Genomic DNA, 14,928 nt, shown 5'->3' with positions numbered 1-14,928 from the left:
TTACTCAAGAAGAAACACAATTTACAGCCTCAAGTATTTGTTTAACAAATAACATCATTTTATTTTTTGGGTGTTTTTTTTTCCCGAAAATAACTTCTGTACTGTCAAATAATAATCTTTAAAATATTTTTCTATGGAAAAGTGAATTTATATTTCGGTTCTGACTTACAGAAACCATATATTATTCTATTATCAACAAGCACCAGGGAGCCACTAGATAGCGCCGGCAAGGGCAAGTTTCGCGGTTCGAGAAGTTCACCTTTGTTGGCCATAAAAAGCATCTAGCTCTGTTTGGCGAATCAGGATTCAGAACACAATGTTTGATGAATATCTACAAAGTAGCAAAATGCATTAATTAAACCGCAATACAGCAAGGGATTACTGTACTGTATTAGCAAGATGGCGGACAATCGTGTAAGCTCCCTTTCGGTGAGGCTCATGTTAAGTAAAATCATTATTAATTTCTTGACCTATGAGTACTTCATAAAATACATATTTATACGATAGTTCATCAATTTCTGCATGTTATTCAGATCAATATGGGGTTTTTTTCCCCTTATGAATGATGCTGTTTTTTTTCACCACTAAGTGACATGAAATAATCCGTAATGCCTCTTTAAGGTATTGTTAAGCGCTGTGGCCACCTTCGATTGGCCATAAACCAACCAGAATTCTGCGATTAAATGAATGGTAAATTTCGAATAAAAATGCCATATGAAAGAAAAAACATCATGTTGGGATTTTAAGGTTCCCCTTTAAAAATATAAGTCAGTTTTTTCACAGGGTAGTTATGTTTATGAACAAATATTATTGGTGTGTGGTATTAGTATTGATGTAAAACAGGAGTCACCTACCCTTTTGAACCTGAGAGGTGCTTTTTTGATACTGAAGGCTACTAATTTGAAATACATTTCTCAGATAGCAAATTGTGATTTTGTTACAATGTTATTATCATGTTATTACCAGGTTTTAATTATTAGAAGTAGGGTTCAAACAAGCACAGTCAACCACTGAAACATTGCGTTAACAGGCACTGATCACGTGATGCCAATTAGAATTCAAGTTTCCTATCAAATCACATTACCTGTTAGCTATTTTCATAACCGGTCTGTGGGTACTCAGGTGCTCTTAGGTGGCTATCTGGTGTCTATGCGCACCACGTTGGAGACCCCTGGTCTAGAAAAACAGGGTATTGAACATCCCTACTCATATTAATATAACATTTTAAATTTAATAATATTGATGGCCCTTTGGGGTTCACTCTAAATGTAAAAAAACAGCAATCTCAAAAGCATAGCACAAAATCGAACACCACTGCCCCTTAAATCCTAATTGGGCCGGGCGAACATTGATTTTTCAAACAACAAGAGTGCTGACATACTTGTCTCCTGTGCATGAACCAAACAGGAAACGCTGGGATGATCTGCTGGCACGTGGCCACCATCACCCAGCGTCTCCACCCTCAGGCTCCATTCGTGTGCTGGATTTTTTTTCCATCGTATTGATCCACGGTCGATACAAAGGGTTTATAAGCAAGCATCAAACAATGGGATTTCCAGAATGAGCATCGTATGACCCCAGTGATGCAGAAGGGATCAAGAGCCCGCACTGTGCAGCTGGTTTAGTCTACAGTCTGTAAATTGGACCAAAATAACAACGCGTAACCCACATGTACCCTAAGTGACACATCTTCTTTACATGCCCTGCTGCACACATTCTGCTGAAAGGGATGCACCAAAATGAGAAAATAAAATCTTAAAATCTCATAATTCTCCTGAAATTGAATACTCCAAAAGAGGCCAAATTTCCATTACAGCCGCAATTTCAACACCATTACAAGTGTTGATTTCAACACATTCAACCAAATTCTGATAACGGGGACACAGCCCTCCAGGGCACCAACATTCCTGTGTTTGTTTACAGTATTTCATCAGCATCATAACACAGTTTATTTTCTGACAAATTTGCTACTTCACGGATTTGCATCATGCATTGTGTTCTGCATTCGGATTGTCTAAACAGGCTCTCTGCCTAATGTTTTTAAAAAACAAACAAACAAACAAAATAACATTTAAACAGCGTACACGCCAACCTTAAATTTTATCGTGCACTCTATTTTCACGCGCAAACCACAATCCTCTAAATATATATAAAATTAAAACAATAACATATGATTGTTTAAACCGGAAAACAGAGTTCTGATGCGATTGTCTGAGCAGTTTCACGCACAAAGACAAAGTATTGCTATAGACTAAAATACTAGTCTCAAATCAAGATTGTATTCATTTGTTTTCATTTAAGAAAAGCATTAGATTTTTTTTAGGTTTTAAGGGGCAAAAAGCAGTAGTAAAGCAGTAGTGTTGTCAGGTATGATAGAGTACTGGACCTAGTAAAAGCTGTTTGTTCTTGGGTTTTGGTGTAAAATAGAGTATTTCATGGTACTGTATAATAATAACAATAATTTAAAAAATGATTCTTCTTTAGGGAATTTACCTATCATGGGTCATTTAGGAACCCAAACCCCGATCACTGAATATCAATTTGTATGAAAACATCAACAACCACTCACTGACAAAAACTCAAATGAGAGCCTTCATCAAAATTACAGTCTGTGTACAGTGCTGCTGTTTTGGTGAGCAAATAAATTCAAAAACCTGAAGGGGGATTTATTATCTGTAAAACAATCTTTTTGATTTAACGGTAGTATGTGAAACATGTTCTGCTCCTATCTTTTGCCCCCAATTTCATAAACACCACAGTTGGCGGTGAACAGCCAATCAGAGGCAGACGGTGTGACATGCGACATCTAAGTGATTTGTCAACCATAGACACACTCATCGTGAACACACCCAACATCCTTATGTTGACCTTTTACTTCGTGACCTAAAAAAAAAAAACCTTCTATTTGTAACGACCATAAGATTTAATTGTATTAGTATTAGTGGCTGTTGATTCCGACATCATTACCAAAATCGGACAGGGGTGGAGGCAAAGGAGCAAGTTCTACTCCATCTAGAATTCAAAGATCTGAGTTTGGACCTTTGTAGTTATTGTCAGAAGGTCTGTACCGAGATATGACAGGCAGGACCCTAAAGAGGAAGTGTAAATAAGAAGGAGGTGGTGTTGACCCCCAAATAGCTCTTGATCTTACTCTGGTTGGGACGCAAAAAAGCTTCTCACAGCGCAAGAACATGTTAAAGATTAAAAAAACAAAAACATATGTAACATCTGTGTCTATGAGAACTGAGAAATAAACATTTTTCCTCAGTAGAGTAGAAGTATGCAGTAGGCTATCAGTTACGCAAGTATCTTTACATCACCAACACATTGAATGACAGCAGACAGAACAAAACACTTCCTCTTTCTCTGATAAAACACTTCCTTCTTTGCTCGTTTTTATGATTATCATTTTCTTGAACATCTTCTATTGCCTTTGTTCCTCGCCAACAAAAAGCACGCTTGATCGAACCGCCCCTAAGCGTCTGGATCTTCATGATGGGAGGGTGGGGGTGAAAATGGGTGGCCTCAATTCATCGCAGGGGACTCGTCTTTTAATTAGAGATTACCCTTTTCGCTTGTCAAAAAGTCTGACAGTTTGGGCACAGTCCCTACAGACGGGGTTCGCTGTCTGCATCAATGGGGTATGGAGGTGGACTTGCCTTCTTCACTTACGTCCAGCTCAGATTGTTTAATATGCTTTACTTATGACAGATATTTTTGCTGTGTGTGTGAGGGGGCTGAGGGGTGTTTGGGGAACAAAAAGCTGTGTAAAATGGGCATCACAAAGCCTTAGAGCCATAACCCGCATGACAACACCAGACACCCCCACCTCCAAAATCCCTAAAATGCACTGCTCATATTAGGGGGAGGGTGGAAGTAATGGCAGACTTGAGGTTTCTCTAAAGCTGGTAGCTTAGAGGCCATTACTTACATGCAATGATGGGCCGTCAAGGTCTGCAAGGCTTGAGCTGGCCTAAAAATATCTGAATTATGTGATGAAAATTATATTTTGTCTACCAATACTTATTAAATAGTTCCAAATTTTCTTTCAGCTTCCTTTTATTGCTTCCCCCTAGTTAAACCTTAAATTCTTGGCATCTGCAAAAATGAGTTCTTCATAGTGTGCGCCTTGCTGTGATTATTTTATATATGTCTTGTAAAACACTCAACATTTTCAAAATAATAAGTGGATAAAACAAAAGAGCAAATAATCAATATATGATCACCACTTTTAAGTGATTCAAAAACTCTTTTCCTTTCATTCTTTTTCGCGATCCTGCATGTTTTTGAATAGTTAATTTTTAGAATCGAATTAATCAGATTGACTTCCCAGCCTTAACTAATACTGATTAGACCAGACCGAATCTTTGAGACACCATAACACATTTGTCACTTTTAATTACATTTATGTTGAATTAGATAATGTGATGAGAAATTATCATCATTTCATTTTTTTGTCCGACTTCATATTAAGCCATTAATGATTAATTTCTTAACAATGATATTAGAATACGATTCTTTATTACATGAACTGCTCTGGTATAAGAAATTGGTTTCCCAAAGGAATTCTTTTGTGAAAAGTGTTTGGACTGTCAACATTTTCCACATCAAAGTATATGCAAAAATAATCTAGAAAATAAGTAAAGAGTAATTTGGGTTTGATCACGCACACCATAGGTGTGCCGCAATAGGAAGTATGTCCTAGCTGTCCTGACGAAACCACAACTCATTTTCACGCTTTAGCTGAACTTTTCTTGTTTATATTTTCACAATCAGCCCAAGCTGAAAAACAGCTTGAGACCCTCTTTTTCAGACTGTATCGTCTCCTCTCCTTGCTTCTATTCTTCTCTGAACGCCAGACCTTGAACTCCGCCCCTTCTCATGTTTACTTGCGATTTTTGTCGTCAAGGTTCAGGGGAGGTGACTAGACATATTCGTAGACGGTTTCCATGCTGTGACTGCGATTTTCACGACTGCTCAGCCGCACGAATGCCACTGACGTGGGCAAGAAGAGAGTGAAAGGTGACAGGTGGGGATGGGGGCGGGTAATCTGTAGACAACACTACCAAATGGAACATGATACAATCCATCTACCCGCGTTTCTATTGCTGCTGCCTAGAACCCTCTGATAAGATGCTGGACCGAAAGAAGAGCATCCATCCATCCTCATGCCGCAGCAAAGGGACAAAAGGCCAAGACTCCCCAAGCAAACACAAATCCATTAAAACTGGGAATGCTGTTATGGAGAAGGGGGAAAAATAACATGGTTGCCTAGGAAGCGGACATGGCACTGTTTTTAAAGACTGAAACAACCTCTTGATATCTTGGATATCTCTGTTGATGATGTCAACTTTTCCACCGAGCAATTTTAATGACAACACCACTAATCAAAGTTATGCCTGCCGAAGGTAGTTTGCATGTATTGATGACTTTAAATACTGTATACGCGATTAAGACATACCTTTCGGTGAGGTAATTAATCAAAAGTAGGATCTTTCTGTCTAGAATCATTGACTTGATAGATCTTTGGTCTGTTGTGTGAAAATAACTTTATTGGTTAAGGGTCAGTTCGAGATCCGAGATCGAGATATGTGCATGGAGGCCAAACGGGACAACCGAATTGAACCCTATTAAAAATATATGACTTAAATGTGACAACTAACAACACAACACAACACAACACGTTGTTTTCTCCTGAACACCTGAAAAAAATAGCCTAATAGTTTTCTTTGTAATGCATTTTTAATATTATGGTTTATTCTTTTTTTGTTTTTTTTTGTTTTATGGTTTTCAGTTTGTTTTTTCTTGTGTCTCTGTCATTGTCTTGTATAGTCGTATGTTGTGCGCTTGTGTGTTTTTTGTACCCATGTGTCAGCAAATCATCCCCCTCAACCTCGTGTGTCGTTTTCAGTTGTCCTTCGCCTGTTTAATGTGTATATAATTCCATAAATTCCACAGGGTCATCAAAGCTGTCACCTCCACACCATTCAGTGTGATGTCTGCATCTCGCCAGGTCAATTTTAGCATTTTTGTTCTTAGTTGGTCCATTTTTTTTCCGAATAAGATCCCGAGGCGTTCCCAGGACAGATTAGAGAAATAGTCTATTGTAGCATGTCCTGGGTCCTCCTTGGGGACATACCCGCAACACCTGTCAGGGGAGGCATCCTGGGGGAATCTGGACCAGATTCACAAGCCACTTTAGTTGGCTCCTCTCAAAGCGGAGGAGCAGTGGCTAAACTAAGTCACTCTTGGATGACAAAACTTATTAACCTATCTTTAAAGAAGAGCCGGGAAACACTGCAGAGGAAAGACATTTGGTCCGGAATCTTGTTTTTTTGGGTCAAGACCTACAGTTCAAGACCAAAGTTGAAGGTTTGAATAAAGATGATGGGTAAATCAAGACACAGTTTTGTGGCTCAGCTCCTTCTTTACCATGTTGTACTGAACCTGAGTGAGTATGACGGAAGCTTCTTTACGAATCTGCCTGTTGATCTCACGCTAATTTTTCATTAACTTTTTTAAGCACACCCTTTCCTCGATTCGCAGTTCCTTGAAAGCATTTCCAATTAACAGGTACATCGACCTGAATGAGCCTTGCGAATGTAGCCGTCGAGTATTAAAGGGGAGCAGTCTGGCTTCGATCATGACTCGCTTTGTGTTGAGCTGAAGGCTAAACCCTCGTTTAAATGTTTAAAAGCATGAAAGGGCGACTAGTTAAATAGATGTTTCTAAACAAAAGCAGCTATAGAAGCTTAATAAACCGGTTGTAAGGAAGGGGTCATTGTAACATTTGAGCAAGGCTTCTTAGAACTTGCTTGGCAATTTAAAACCCAAGAAAAAATACCTGGCTTACAGATGGGTTGGAGGTAACCCTGCTGAGTTTTGCAGCTGCCCAAACAAAGCTGATGGGATAACAAAGACTCCCAAGAGGGACGAGGAACAAGGAAGAGTAGGCTTTTTTCAACAACCAACATCGTGGAGTGTACCTGCTCCCACAAGAGGTCAGAAAACTGAGGATCTGACCACACCGATTAGGCCGCGTTCTTCTACATTATAAAGCAATGCTGAAGAGCACTGTCAATTCCATCTGAAACCACAGCTGGAACCCATAAACCTGTCAAAGATTAGTCTAAAGCTGGTCATACATTTTAGAGTTTTATACACCACACCCGTATGTTGATCACACAAAACACATCCAGTGTGATGTAGCAACATGTGTTTCGAGGTATTGCCCGAAACAGATAATCACTTCACTAAAGCTTTTTCAGCCAATCAAAAACTCAAAGAATGTTGTATCCGGAAAAGACGTGATAATAAATGGTACGTTAGAATTATATGCACGGCTCAATGACAGGTTTAGTTATTTTTGAATGTCATAAAACAAAAGCTGAGCGCACGTAAGGAGATGACGCTAACGTCATACAAAGTATAGGAGCCAACAAAAACATAGGTTTTCCCCGTCCACACACAAATGCTGACGACAGTTTTTGCAAAGTTTTTACGCTGGTTTTCCCTGGCCTCAAAAAGTAGATGAAAGGCTAAGCCCTTTTTAAAAATAATCGGCCTCCTCGCAGACTTGGAGTAAAATGTCTGCCCTTGCATGCTTTTGGCTTGACTTTGAATTAAATGTGACAGAAGTCGCTTTAACGCAGATCAGGATATCCTGGCGTACCGTTGCGAAATCTGGACCTGGCAACGGTGTGTTCGAACTTCAGGAGAAAAAGGGAGAGCAAGAGAAGGACGGGAGGTTGGGGGCTCTCAGTTTGTTCAAGTCCCTCAAGTGGAAAAGGAATGTAGGAAGAGTTAATGGATTTTTCATTGACTGAGACATGTAGGTTTACTAGAGCCTGTGTGAAAGTCTAGATGATAACCAGAGCTAGCGGGATGTTGAGTGGATCCATCTATTTTAGGGGCTTTAAAAAATCCCAAGGCACCATATATTTCTCACATTGGCGGCACTCCCTGATTTTGGCTGTGATTTAGAAACCAACATGCTGCCGGTGTTGTGTTGTGACTTGTGAGAAGAGAAGACTTTTTTTGCCATGTGACACACCTTGAACAGTGCTTTTCAGGCTGTGAGTGGGGCCAAACCGGTCAGAACACTAACCCCGAAAAACTGTATAAACTTCTGTTTTGTCTTCTTTGATCCGTCACTCGTGCTCTCTTGTGCTCTCACGTATCAAGGACAGGTTTCACTTAACCAGGTAGATGCCTCTGGCAGTCCACTTCTCAGATCTTTCAATCTTGTTAGCGCTCAGATCGTGCTGCATAAAGTGGTGCGTGCCTCCAACAAAAGAGGAGTACCCTCCCAAAGGAAAAGCTGCCTCACTGCGTCCTGTTACGGACCGCTCCCAGGCCGACACTGAAACCCGAGCGCCCTGCGAGGGGGGATCGACACCACCCACACACTCCGCATCCCCGCCTCCGTCCCTCCAGTGACCGTTTCCAGTAGGAAAAAGAAAGTCCCTTGCAAATCCAGTTCCCACCACCCAATTGTCATTTATTTATGCACTCATGCACTTACACTGTTTATTTGTTTGACAGATCTATGTGACGCCAATTCTCACGCTAATCCCTATCTCTGGTTACGCATGAAAAGCAAGCAACATTGCAACACAAACATGCAGCAAGCAGGCCAGTGCTCCCTTATATTGATCATGATAAGTCACATGTGCTCTCAGAAACAGAAAAAAACATTGTGTTATGTGCTTTGATTTGACTGTTTTTAACACATTTTACTTCAGACTCTAGGAAAAACTTTGACCATAACTTAGACTGTAGACCAGGTACAACAATAAATGAAAACTCTTCAAGGTTACAATGACTTTTTTGATGACCCTGGACTGAGCACCTCTTTTCCTCAGTAGGGTCACGGGCCCATCCCAGGTTTATTCGGGCAGTGGGCAGGGGACACCCTGAACTTGTTGTCGGGCCAGTCGCAGGGCACACAGAGACAACTCATTCGCCCATTCATACTTAGGGATATTGGACTTGCATGTTTTCGGAATGTTGGAGGAAGCCAGAGTGCCCGGAGGAAACCTACGCAAGCACGGGGAGAACATGCAAACTCCACATGGGGAGGCCACGGTAACTGGACTTGAACCACAGGGCTGCGTGCTAACTACCCACCCAGCTGTCCTATTTTTAACCCTTCATCTCTTAAAACATTGATAAGCTATTTAGACTCAAAACTATGTTTTACATTCAGAATCTTATACAGAGTCCTATACGGAAGTACACAACAGAAGATTTAATTTGTGACAGCATATTATATCACTGGTAAACTGTTTAGTGTACGTTCCTGAAAATTACCAGATACACAATGTATTGTTCAAATAGGGTTTTAATTGTTTCTATATGGGGTGTTCCCTGACCTATTCTGTTCAAGAAAAAAAGTAAAATGTGTACCCTATATTTAGGCAATATATTGGTACTATATTGTGATGGGCATTGAGCTGATTGTGAGCTCAAAAAATGATCGTTAAATCAAACCTAGGTTCTGTTATATTCTGTTCCGGCAGTCCCTGGCCTGTTTTTAGCTCATAAATACGCTAAAGCTGCCAGTGGAATCATTATCAAATACTATCACTTCGGTGGTTCTCTTCGCTTCTGCTTCTAGCTTCACTTTAGTAGTTAATGCCAAAAATCCATTACGTGTGTATCATATTTGGTACAAAGATAGTTGTGGGCTTATTTATTTTTTGGGGAAATGTGGCATTAAAAATTTCACAGTCAGATTCAGATTCAGATTCAGATCTACTTTATTGTCATTCTAGTACACGTGTATACAGAACGAAATGTCGATGCATCTGACCCCCACAGTTTCCTTGAATGTACATATATAAATAATGTTGTATTGTATTTTGGCTACGTGTAGTATTTTACCATAGTGCCGATAGTGCAAGAAGAGTAGCTAACCAGATGTGCAAAATGGGCAGTCAGGTTAACAAGTCAGGTACACAGTAACATTAACACTGTAACAATAACGCTGTAATTACAATAGTGCAGAGAGCAATGTGCAAGGAGTGGCAAGCTATAAAAAAAAAACTGCCAGTAGTGCAAAAGTTAGATTAGCAGCCGTTTCGATTTAAGTTAACTATATGTTAGATTGACCATTTAACAGTCTAATGGCCAGGGGGACTAGACTATTGCGGAGCCTGGTGGTCCTGCACCGCACACTGCAGTACCTCTTCCCAGAGGCTAGCAGAGTGAACAGTCCATGATGGGGGTGAGAGGGGTCCCCGGTAATGTTTTTTGCATGGGATAGGCAGTGCTTCTGGCCAATGTCCTGAATGGAGGGAAGTGTAGTCCCGATTATTTTCTCTGCTGTCCTCGTTACCCTCCTCACACTACCCCAGTCGGTAGCGCTGCAGCCTCCACACCACACAGAGATACAGTTGGTCAGGATACTCTCTATGGTGCCCCTGTAGAATGTAATGAGGGAGGGTGGGGGCAGGTGGGCTCTCCTCATCCTCCGCAGGAAGTACAGGCGCTGCTGTGCCCTCTTAACCAGTGATGCAGTGTTTATGGACCAGGTGAGTTTGTTTGTAATGTGCACCCCTAGGAACTTGATACTGCTGACAACCTCCACAGCCTTGTTGTTGATGCAAAGTGGGGCATGGTTGGGCTGGTTTTTCCTAAAGTCGACAATGATCTCTTTAGTTTTGTCGACATTCAGGACCAGGCTGTTGTCCCTGCACCAGCCCACCAACTGCTCCACCTCCTCTCTGTAGGCCAGGTCGTTGTCATCCCTGATGAGGCCCACCACTGTTGTGTCGTCAGCATACTTCACGAAGTCACGGATCCCTTAACCGGTAGGGCCGTAGGGCCTCTACTTCGTGTGGTGTGTCTTGGGCAAGAACAGCCTATCCCTCTCCAGGCGTTTTTTTGGAGGGGTAAGAGGTTGCTCCCCCACATGAAACATATTACTGGTTTTAACGGTTACCAGTAGCAGGAGAATCCTCCTGATCTGAACCAGTTACAGCCCCTTTATCATCTGGTCGCTGTTGTTTTTTGTTGAAAAGCGTCATCCCACTCTTCAGACATGAGCCTGACTTCAGCATTGATGGGCAGCTGCTTGTGACAAAACTCATGCTGAAGAAAAACTACTGTGTTCCGAAATAATGAGTATCAAATGACTATAACATTGTCCAATTCACATTGTATTATTTGTGGCTTTCATTTTTTTTGTTGAAAAACAAACTCGTTCAGATTTTTATTTTATGCCGTTACGTCAGATACTCATGTGGAAATGTACTTTTAATAGACACTACAATTAGCAATTGATAATACCAATGCCCCATCATATAACTTAATATCTATTGTATCCTTTATTATCCGAGAACACCTATGTTTCACAATTGCAAAATTTGAGATCAAATTAGTAAAAATCCTGCCCCATTGAAAGAAAGCTTTTCTGATTTTGAATGAAATGTATCATATTTTAATATATTTTAACTTTTTTTTCCTGGTAAAATAAAATCTTAAAATAAGCTATATTATCTTAATTAACAGATGATGTGGGATTTTCATTTTTTTTAAAAGTATCTAGTATAATTTTGGTAAAAAGGAATGAGCAACATTTTCAACCATCTCCCAATTAGACAAAAATAAAAATGTTCTCAATTCTAGGATGATTTGTCTGATTTTATTAAGATAACAAATCTTAAAATAACAAGGATTATAATTACCGTATTTTCTGCACTATTTGGTGCACCGTATTATAAGGCGCACTCCCAAAATGTAGTCTCATATCCCATATGTTTAATATATAAGGCACACCGGACTTCAAGACGGATTAAATTGAGACCACAGTAAGAGAAATTATGTATATTTGTACATAATCATTGGTCGGTTTATGCACTTAGGGTGTACAGTATATTAATGGCAAGACTGATTAGTCGATAAGTCGCACACCAAAATTGCAATACATTGTATGCAACTAGTGGTAAAGTGTCTGCACTCTCACCGCTTCTTTTCTGGTTTGATTCCAATTTCATACAACGTTTATTGATTTTGGTTGTACAAATACACTAGAACTAGAACTTGGTATGGGAACGCATACCTATGAATACTGTATGCATTACCAATCCTATCCACTGTAATTTGGAGTATATAAGGTGCACTTTCAAATCTCTGGCCAAATTTTTTAGGTACTCCTCATAGTCCAGGAAATTCTGTTAATTGACAGCCCGAACCAATTGGACAAAGCAGGCAAAACAGGCCCTGATGGCCTGGTGCTATAGTTCTGGTCTGCAGATGGAACGCTGGCACATTGTTGTCTTCTTCTGTCTGTCGGTGACTCGGTGGTATGCTGAGATTGCCCAAAAAAAACTGAGCAAGTCTGGCGCGACAGCGCCGTCAATGAACCTGCCGACAGAGCCTTCGACACCAGATAAGCCCTCATCCGACACTGCCGAACTCGTTTCCTCCTGACCAGCAAGTGCTGTGATCTTATCGCAAGTGTATTTATTGTCTTATTCATCGCAGTCATGTGGTTCATATATTTGGTGGAATTGCTTTTTCAGTCTGGTTTTGCCCAGAGATGGTACTACTGCCATGATTTCCTGACAACGGCAAATGACGGATTAGCGCTTTTATCTGTGCAATAAACATTATTTCCTCCTCCTTATCATGTTATCTCAGTGTAATTTGGCACTTCTCAGAGCATTGCCGACACCTACGGGGATGCTTTTGGTTTGAGGAAACAACCTGCAGCAGCTCGAGTCATTTTTTTTTCTTCTTTAGGGAAATAGCAGTGATGTCTTTCCACAAAAGGAGTGTGTTAAATCTCCTATTGTTTGAGCTGTGACTTGCCATTCTCTAGGGCACATGTGTCAAACTCATGGCCCGCAGGCCAAATGTGGCCCACTACATCATTCTCTGTGGCCAGAGTGACAATGATGAGAGAGGCACAAGAGAAAAATGAGCCACGATGACCTGCAATTTTAAATAGTGGATGCTGCCAAAGCCAGGCACCAATCATGAAGCACCCACTGTAGCTTTGTTTGTTGACTACCATTAATGAACTCGAGAACATTGCAGCAACCCACTCCGTCATTATCTGACTTCAAATAAAAGCCACAGATCCGCTGTTTAAAGAAATCCCAAAAATACTAAATTGAAAAAAAAAAAAGATTTTTGCAGAAGTTTCAAGAATCTTCAGCTCCTTTCTATTTTACACACAAATCTATAGCAAAGTCCCGTATTCAAGTCATTGCCATAAAAAATTAAAAGCGGGAAAACTGTTAAATCAATAAATCAATCATTGAAATTTGTGTATGTATGCTATTTTTTGTCACTTTCTAGTCTGCACAAGTTTCCCCTGAGTTAAACTGTAGTAAAAATAAATTCAACTGCTGCCTTTTCCTTTTTTGACAAAGTTGATAAACACTACAAAATAATAAATCTTAGTGAAAGAAGAAAAATATTGAGGAAAACCCCCTCCAGTAATCGTTTTAAAATAAAATCTTAACATTCTTGAATCAAACTTAATTGTGAGCCTCCGAAAAGACCCCCAGCAAAAGGCATCATTTAATTTATTTACCAGTTGGGCCCTTGTGAGAACGTTTTTTTTACCATGCGGCCCCTGAGATAGAATGAGTTTGAGACCCCTGCTCCAGGGAGAACATCTCTGACCTAAGAGATTGAGCTGGGACATGAAGGGGGCAGGAGGGGGCGGAAGGCATGGTGTGCAGTGATAATGGAAGCTTTTGTCTTATTAATACATCCTTTCAATACAATGCCGTCTTTGGAGTGACGGATGAACAAGCCTCAACAACATCGGAGGGGTCATAGCAGTGGGGATGGGGGGTAGTGCACAGCAGGCTGCACAACGGCTTTAAGGACAATCACCCCCCACCCGACCCCTCCTCACTCACCCTTCATCAGCACCGCGTGGACGTGAATGCCCAAGACAGCAAATGATGCCTCAACAGACTGTACACCCTTTAATATTCGTCTACTCTGTGTCAGCCATTGAACTCACACACACAATATTGCGCAGTTGCCTCAACTGCGCTTCGACTTTCACTTTAGCGCCAAACTTACTTTGTTCGCGGTTAATGAGGACTGTCACTCTTAAATGTTCTCGGACTTACCCCATGGGAGAGAAAGGGATGACTGTGTCCCCCCTCCAGTTGTGCTTGTATGCAATCACCAACTTGCAGGACGAGATTAAAGGACAAGCTAAAGTTCAATTGTGGTGCTCCGATCCAGCGGAGGACAATTACGACCGTTCGGGTTCCAAGACGCGCCGTCTGGTTCGTGATGGTGGACGATCCATAGCGGACCGAAGTTAAGCGGACTCCGGTGCAAGTCCAATCAACTCGCGCAAAGCATCCGAGTTTTCAAGAAAAGAGTCTGGCTTTTTTAGTCTTGCTTATTTTTAGATCCAGCGGCGGAGTGCTCGTTCTCCTGCTGCTGCTACTGCAGACTGAAGACACACAAACACACACAACTCTCACTCCCTGACACGCTAACGCGCGCACACGCACGCGCACGGAACAGGGAGGCGCGCGAATGACGTTCTCCTACACTAAACACACAAAGTGAGCCCTCTCCAAATGCGTAATAATGAAATTTTGTGTGCATCTAAAAACAATTTACCCTAAACAATGTCGTTTTTCTATTTATTATTTTAATTATGATTACATACCTGACAACCTCTAGGGCTCAATGCCCTTACAAAATGTTGTATTTTCCCTTACAAAATAAATAATAGCAACCAGTTCAGGGTGTCCCCTGCCCACTGCCTGGAGATGGCTGGGATGGGCTCCAGCCCCCCGCGACCCTAATGAGGATAAGCGGTACGGCTAATGAGATGAGATGAAATACAAAATAATCTTACACCATATTTTTTTTCAAACGTGTTCATTTATGTAGTTTAACATGTTATGTTGTACATGTGTTTCGTTATATCATATATAT

At 40.9% G+C, this 14,928-nt stretch overlaps 1 protein-coding gene across 1 annotated transcript in view; it reads right to left on the bottom strand.

The window, feature by feature from the left end:
* The window catches only part of s1pr2 (sphingosine-1-phosphate receptor 2), a 30,792-nt gene extending 16,344 nt beyond the window's left edge, over nucleotides 1–14,448 (bottom strand). Inside the window, exon 1 of the mRNA XM_088330334.1 lies at nucleotides 14,100–14,448. The gene's annotated coding sequence lies outside the window, so the exon portion shown is untranslated. The remainder of the gene's footprint in view (nucleotides 1–14,099) is intronic.
* Between the last annotated feature and the right edge of the window lie 480 nt (nucleotides 14,449–14,928).

Source organism: Urocampus carinirostris, chromosome 1, assembly GCF_059441175.1.
Source record: "Urocampus carinirostris isolate Australia breed hairy pipefish chromosome 1, RoL_Ucar_1.0, whole genome shotgun sequence".
Classification (NCBI taxonomy): Eukaryota; Metazoa; Chordata; class Actinopteri; order Syngnathiformes; family Syngnathidae; genus Urocampus; species Urocampus carinirostris.
Note: the sequence above shows the minus strand (reverse complement) of the source record. Positions and strands in the feature narration are given on the sequence as shown.